This window comes from Lipotes vexillifer, unplaced genomic scaffold (genome assembly GCF_000442215.2).
Source record: "Lipotes vexillifer unplaced genomic scaffold, Lipotes_vexillifer_v1.1 scaffold691, whole genome shotgun sequence".
NCBI lineage: Eukaryota > Metazoa > Chordata > Mammalia > Artiodactyla > Lipotidae > Lipotes > Lipotes vexillifer.
In genome coordinates this window covers 3,819,940-3,825,939 of record NW_006788040.1, presented here as the reverse complement: position 1 = coordinate 3,825,939, position 6,000 = coordinate 3,819,940, and the positions used below count along the sequence as shown (strand labels likewise).

The 6,000-nt window shown below is 46.0% G+C and overlaps 1 protein-coding gene across 1 annotated transcript in view; it reads right to left on the bottom strand.

Annotated features, from left to right (window-relative positions):
- NF2 (NF2, moesin-ezrin-radixin like (MERLIN) tumor suppressor) overlaps positions 1-6,000 on the bottom strand; it is a 67,909-nt gene that overhangs the window by 41,715 nt on the left and 20,194 nt on the right.

Sequence of the window (6,000 nt, the reverse complement as noted above, 5' to 3'; positions counted from 1 at the left end):
CGGAAGAGGAAGACCACCTGACTGCAGGGGCGTCTGTCCTCCTCCTGCTCATTAGAAATTTCCACCCAAGGTCCTGGCACACTGAAGATGCACAATGAAAAGGAACTGGGGAAAGTTCAGGGTTCAGAGACTTCTTATAAAAGCAAGAAGGAAAAAAAATAAGACCTCTAAAATCTGATTGGTGTTTGCTAAAACCTGATTCTAGAGGATTTTTCAAGCAGGCCTTCTATTTTTTTTTTTTTTTTTGCAATACGTGGGCCTCTCACTGTCGTGGCCTCTCCCCTTGCCGGACGCGCAAGCTCAGCGGCCATGGCTCCGCAGCATGTGGGATCCTCCCGGACCGGGGCACGAACCCGTATCCCCTGCATCGGCAGGCGGACTCTCAACCACTGCGCCACCAGGGAGGCCCAGGCCTTCTATTTTTAATATATGTGAATGGATGGCGTGTTCCCTACGAGGAACTCAACAGGAAAGCCCATCCTTCTCCGTGTGTATATTCAAAGTCAAAGAGCAAAGGAGCAGCCTAGATGGAAGGAAACAACCTAAGTGCCCGTCGTCGGATGAATGGATAAAGAAGATGTGGCACATATATACAATGGAATATTACTCAGCCATAAAAAGAAACGAAATTGAGCTATTTGTAATGAGGTGGATAGATCTAGAGTCTGTCATACGGAGTGAAGTAAGTCAGAAAGAGAAGGACAAATACCGTATGCTAACACATATATATGGAATTTAAGAAAAAAAAATGTTATGAAGAACCTAGGGGTAAAACAGGAATAAAGACAGAGACCTACTGGAGAACAGACTTGAGGATATGGGGAGGGGGAAGGGTGAGGTGTGTTAGGGCGAGAGAGAGACATGGACATATATATACTAACAAACGTAAGGTAGATAGCCAGTGGGAAGCAGCCGCATGGCACAGGGAAACCGGCTCGGTTCTTTGTGGCTGTCTGGAGGGGTGGGATAGGGAGGGTGGGAGGGAGGGAGACAAAGAGGGAAGAGATATGGGAACATATATATATGTATAACTGACTCACTCTGTTATAAAGCAGAAACTAACACACCATTGTAAAGCAATTATACCCCAATAAAGATGTTTACTATAAGGCTATATTACTCAAAAATGTGTTACTGGCACAGGGATATACAAATAATCTATTGAAAAGAATACCTGTCTGATAGCTTAGAACATGACAGAAGTTAAAATCCATGACTTTGTTCTAAAACATCAGCATAAAAAATATCAAAACTGTAATGTTTGGTGAAGCAAGCAAATTGCAAAAAGATAATATACAAGATGATGTTATCTATGTAAAAATTTAAGATACCATGGACATACAGGTAATAAAAAAACCAAAAACATACAGAGGAACAACACATAGTAACTAAAGCATAATGGTTACCTCTGAGCAGAGTTGAGAGAATAGAGCATGAGGCTTTAGTTGTTTCTGTTGCTTTTTTTTTCATACAAAAAAAAAAAAAAAAAAAAAAAAACTGCAGCAGACACGGGGTGGAGATATGGATTAGCTTTTGCCCTTCTCCAAAAGACGCTCTAGCTCTGCCCCCGTCCCCTTTCTGTGACTTCAGTAGGGCCCCTGCAACACTACAAAGGTTGAGTTCTTTAGAAATTATTTTGAGTAAAATAAAATAAAATGTTTTATTTTTAAAAGATGATCTTCCCCTTTTGTAAGGCTTAATAATGCTTGTTGGCACACCTGTGTCCCAGTCTGACACTGGGACAAAGGGTTTTTTAATTCACGGTAGGTTTTGATTCCTACAGGCGGACTTCACTGAGGAAATGTTATTTTGGAAAACTAGGAGCTTCAGGATGCTGATTATCCTCTTGTTTCTATTTTAAGCCAGTACATAGTATATAAATTATAAATGACTACTTTGCTACAAGATAATGTAACACTTAAGAGCACACATTAACTTGGAGAAGTGAAATACCCAAGGGCCAAGAAGATCAAGGTAATGATCCTCAATCCGCCATAACTCACGGCCACCGCAGGGCGGGCTCTGGCACAAAAGGGGCTGTCTGCAAGTGGGTGTGTGGTGCATCTAAACGAGAGCTACCAAGAGAATGCTGAGTGGATTTCCTGATCTGGGAGCTTAAATTCTCAAACATAATCTCATATTAATGCAGTTTTCTACTTCCTTGTTTCTAAAATGCAAAATTGTCTCTGTTGAATGCAGAGACAATGTCTTTGCTACTATGGAGCTTGCAATAAAGTGAAGAGAGGAGAAAAATTTTCACACCGATTCAGAATGCCTGGCTTATATTTTCAACTTTAAGAATTGTAGGGTGTCAAATTGTAAATGAGTCTGAGTAATTAATTACCCACAGTAGACCTGTCCCCTTCCTGTATAAGGAAACATTCTTCGGCAGCCTGCTACGGCAGACAACTGGCCTTCTTGGTGCTCTAAGGTAGGCAACCCCCCAGATCGCCTTTTTCTGCTCTGTGGGGTTCCTTTCATCTTGCTCTCCTCCAGCACTCCCCAGACACCTTTTCCAGTAAAGTAACTGGTATCTTAACACTCTTCTCCCACCTTAAAACAAAAGCCATTTTCAGAAGAGCCAGCTATTTATTGCTCCTTTACAGCTCAATGTGAATTAAAGCCTCTGCTTCCTCTCATCTAATCCTTTTTTTGGCTGTACCTCGAGGCCTGTGGGATCTCAGTTCCCCGACCAGGGATTGAACACTGTCCACAGCAGTGAAAGCCTGGAATCCTAACCACTAGGCCACCAGGGAACTCCCCATCCTCTCAGCTAATCTTTCAGCAAGCATTACACAGCACATCCTATGTGCCCAGCAATATTAGACACTGAGGATGTGAAATTCTGGAAGAATGTTCCCTGCCGAAGACTCAAGTAACGACCCAGATTGGAAAAAGCTTTAAAGAACAAGGGAGAATTAGTTAAAGGAGAAAAGGAAATAAGTCTAAAAACAGACAAACGTCATGATCTCTACAGGGAACTGCATGTCATCTGGCAGAGGTGAAACAGACAGCCTGAACTCAGTGGGCCTGGTGGGGATGGACCAGGATTCTCCATATACCCAGAGGCAGAGGAATGATGGGATCAGACCTGCATTCTATAATGTGCACTAACAACAGGGTGGAGAATGGGTTGGAGGAAAGGAGCTTGGAATCAAGAAGGGCAGAAGGGAGGCCAACTCCCGCCTTGATGAAGGCAGTGCGAAGGAGAGAAAGCCTGAGAACTAGAAAAGCATCGAGAGGAACACCTGAATTCCTGGCTTGAGCATCAGGTGGTTCCAGTAGAGGAGGGATGGAAGACAGGAGAAGCAGGAGCAGCAAGTTTTGAGGGAAACAGATGAGTAATTAAGTTCTAGACAAAGTAACATAGGGTGCCTGAGGAAACCAAGTAGAGATGTCTTAAATACACCTGATTTTAAGTCTTAGCTCTATTTACAAAATAAAGTGTTCTAGTTTTAAGTCATTAAGTTTTTCTCTTGGGCTAAATCTAACCTCCAATGTGTTGTTACCTACATGAGGGTGCACTTTTCAACATGCCTTCCCCAAATGTATGAGGCTTGCTTAGTCTTCCTAATTTGGGTTTCTACTTCTTCACAAACAAGAACCACCAGTCACAGTTACTCCTGGTGGTTCTTGGGACACCCTGAGGACGGGAGGTCTTGGGTTGCGACGGGGCTTCCTTGGTGCTGCCGACTCGCAAGAGCATGAGCACGGCCACCTCCAGTTCTATCACTGGTCCACTGTGCTGTGCTGATGTGGGAAGGTGATGTGACCACCTAAGCATCTCCCTAGATCGTAGGCGCCTCAGAACAAGAGCAACGCCGGTCATCTCTCTACTCCCCACGGCACCCGCCGAGTGTGTACACACAAGACGTGGCAAACAATGGCTGTGTGACAGAACAGACTTGACCACTTCAAAACCCCGAGGCTCAAAAGTGTAAAGCAAAATGAACCCCCATTCGTCCACTCCTTTGACAAACATTTAGTGAACACACGCTGTGTCCGAGCACCAGCCGAGGTGCAGGGGATAAATGGGGGACAGAAAACAACAGGCCCAGGGTGTGAACCTGTCAGAAACAGATAATCATTCCCCTCGCCCCACACACAAATCAACCCCGGGTGTGGTGGTCAGCACTATAGCACCCAGTGCCACAACAGGGACATCAGGGACTGGAGAGACCCTCTATCTTGAAGGGGTGGGCAATGGCATCTGAACTGGTGGGAAAGAGAAGCCAAGTGAAGACCAGCCTTGGGGAAGGAAGAGAGAGCAGGGAAGTGTGTTACCGGCAGAGGGAAGAGCATATGCAAAGGTCTAGAGGTCTAGATGGTTCTTGTAGGAAATGACAATATTGTAGTTCAGTTTGGCTGGAGAACAGAGGCTGGGGAACACTTGGCTGTGCTTTCAACTACCGTCTAAAATCAATTCTTGGGAGCTTCCCTGGTGGCGCAGTGGTTGAGAGTCCGCCTGCCGATGCAAGGGACACGGGTTCGTGCCCCGGTCGGGGAAGATCCCACATGCTGCAGAGCGGCTGGGTCCGTGAGCCATGGCCACTGAGCCTGCGCGTCCGGAGCCTGTGCTCTGCAACGGGACAGGCCACAACAGTGAGAGGCCCGCGTACCACAAAAAAAAAAAAAGCAAACAAATAAAATCAATTCTTGGGAATTCTCTGGTAGTCCAGTGGTTAGGACTCCACGCTTCCACTGCAGGGGGCACGGTTGGGGAACTAAGATCCCGAAGGCCATATGGCATGGCCAAAAATAAAAATAAAAATAAAATTAAAATAAAGCCAATTCTTTGTCTCCTAACTCTGACCTGTCGTGTGAACCACAGAAAGCTGTCTGAGTGGCTGTTTTCTCCTTTTTCCCTAGGATGGAACATAACTCGTACCATTCTAGATGTACAGGAGAGAAGTTAAATCATTACATAAGATGGATGCTTCCGAAGATTAGGGCTTAATTCCTTCCAGGAACCAGTCTAAAAGGCAGAGAGAAACAGTGGTTATCTAACATGGGTATGAATCTCAGTGCTGGCGCTGTGTGACCTTGGGCAAGTTATTGAACTTCCTTGTGCTTTGCAACAGGGATAATAAACAGAACCTGTTTTAGCAGATTGATCTCAGGATTAAGTGCACTGATACATTTGAAAAGCCTAAGAAGGTGCCACAGTAAATACTCAATAAAAGGTGGTGATTACTCATTCTAACCCCGCCTCTTCTTATATTCTCAAGGGGCATCGTTTAAAGCCTCCAGTTGTGTTCCACTCCACGCATGATGGATGGCAGATCAGAAAGGGCACCATCAATTCTCATCGGGCTAACCACGCCATCACTCACTTGACAAGCATTTATTGAGCACCCACTACATCCTAGTCACTGCACTCGGCCCCAGAGATGAATGATGAATCTGGGACAAGACGCTGTCCCTATTCACGGCTGATGGGGAAGACAGGCGAACAGATAAGGAAAGTGCAACCTGGCAAATGCTCACAGAACAGAGGACTGAGGGAACACAGCTCGGGCCTGGGTGTCTGTGGGGTGAGTGGCTTCCCTGGGGAGATGCTGTCTGAGCTGGGTCTCAAAAGCCAGGCAGCAGCTGGTCCTCTGGTGAAGGGGCTGAAGGAAGAGAGGTCACTCCAGCCGGAGGGAACAGCATGTCTGCCGCTTGGGTCCAGGCTGTTGTCAAGTGAAGGAACGCTCTTTGTGTTCTTCTGGTATCTGACAAGCAGCGTGACTGTCCTATCTGCAGTACTGAATGTTCAGTGCAGTACTGTGTACATGGCTTCAGCCCCACGCGTGTGACAGCTTGCACCCACCACGGCCACTTAGGGCCTGGGTCGTTCAGTCCCTGCTCTGAGCGGCCAGGCCCCCCTGAACAATACCTGCCACGTCTCTAAGGAGCCACGACCAGTGGGATGAGTCTCGTGTTTCTTTTTTTATTAAAACATTTTCTCTTCTGATACCTGCTAGCACATAAGCCATTCAGGCTTTGCACTTATGCTAC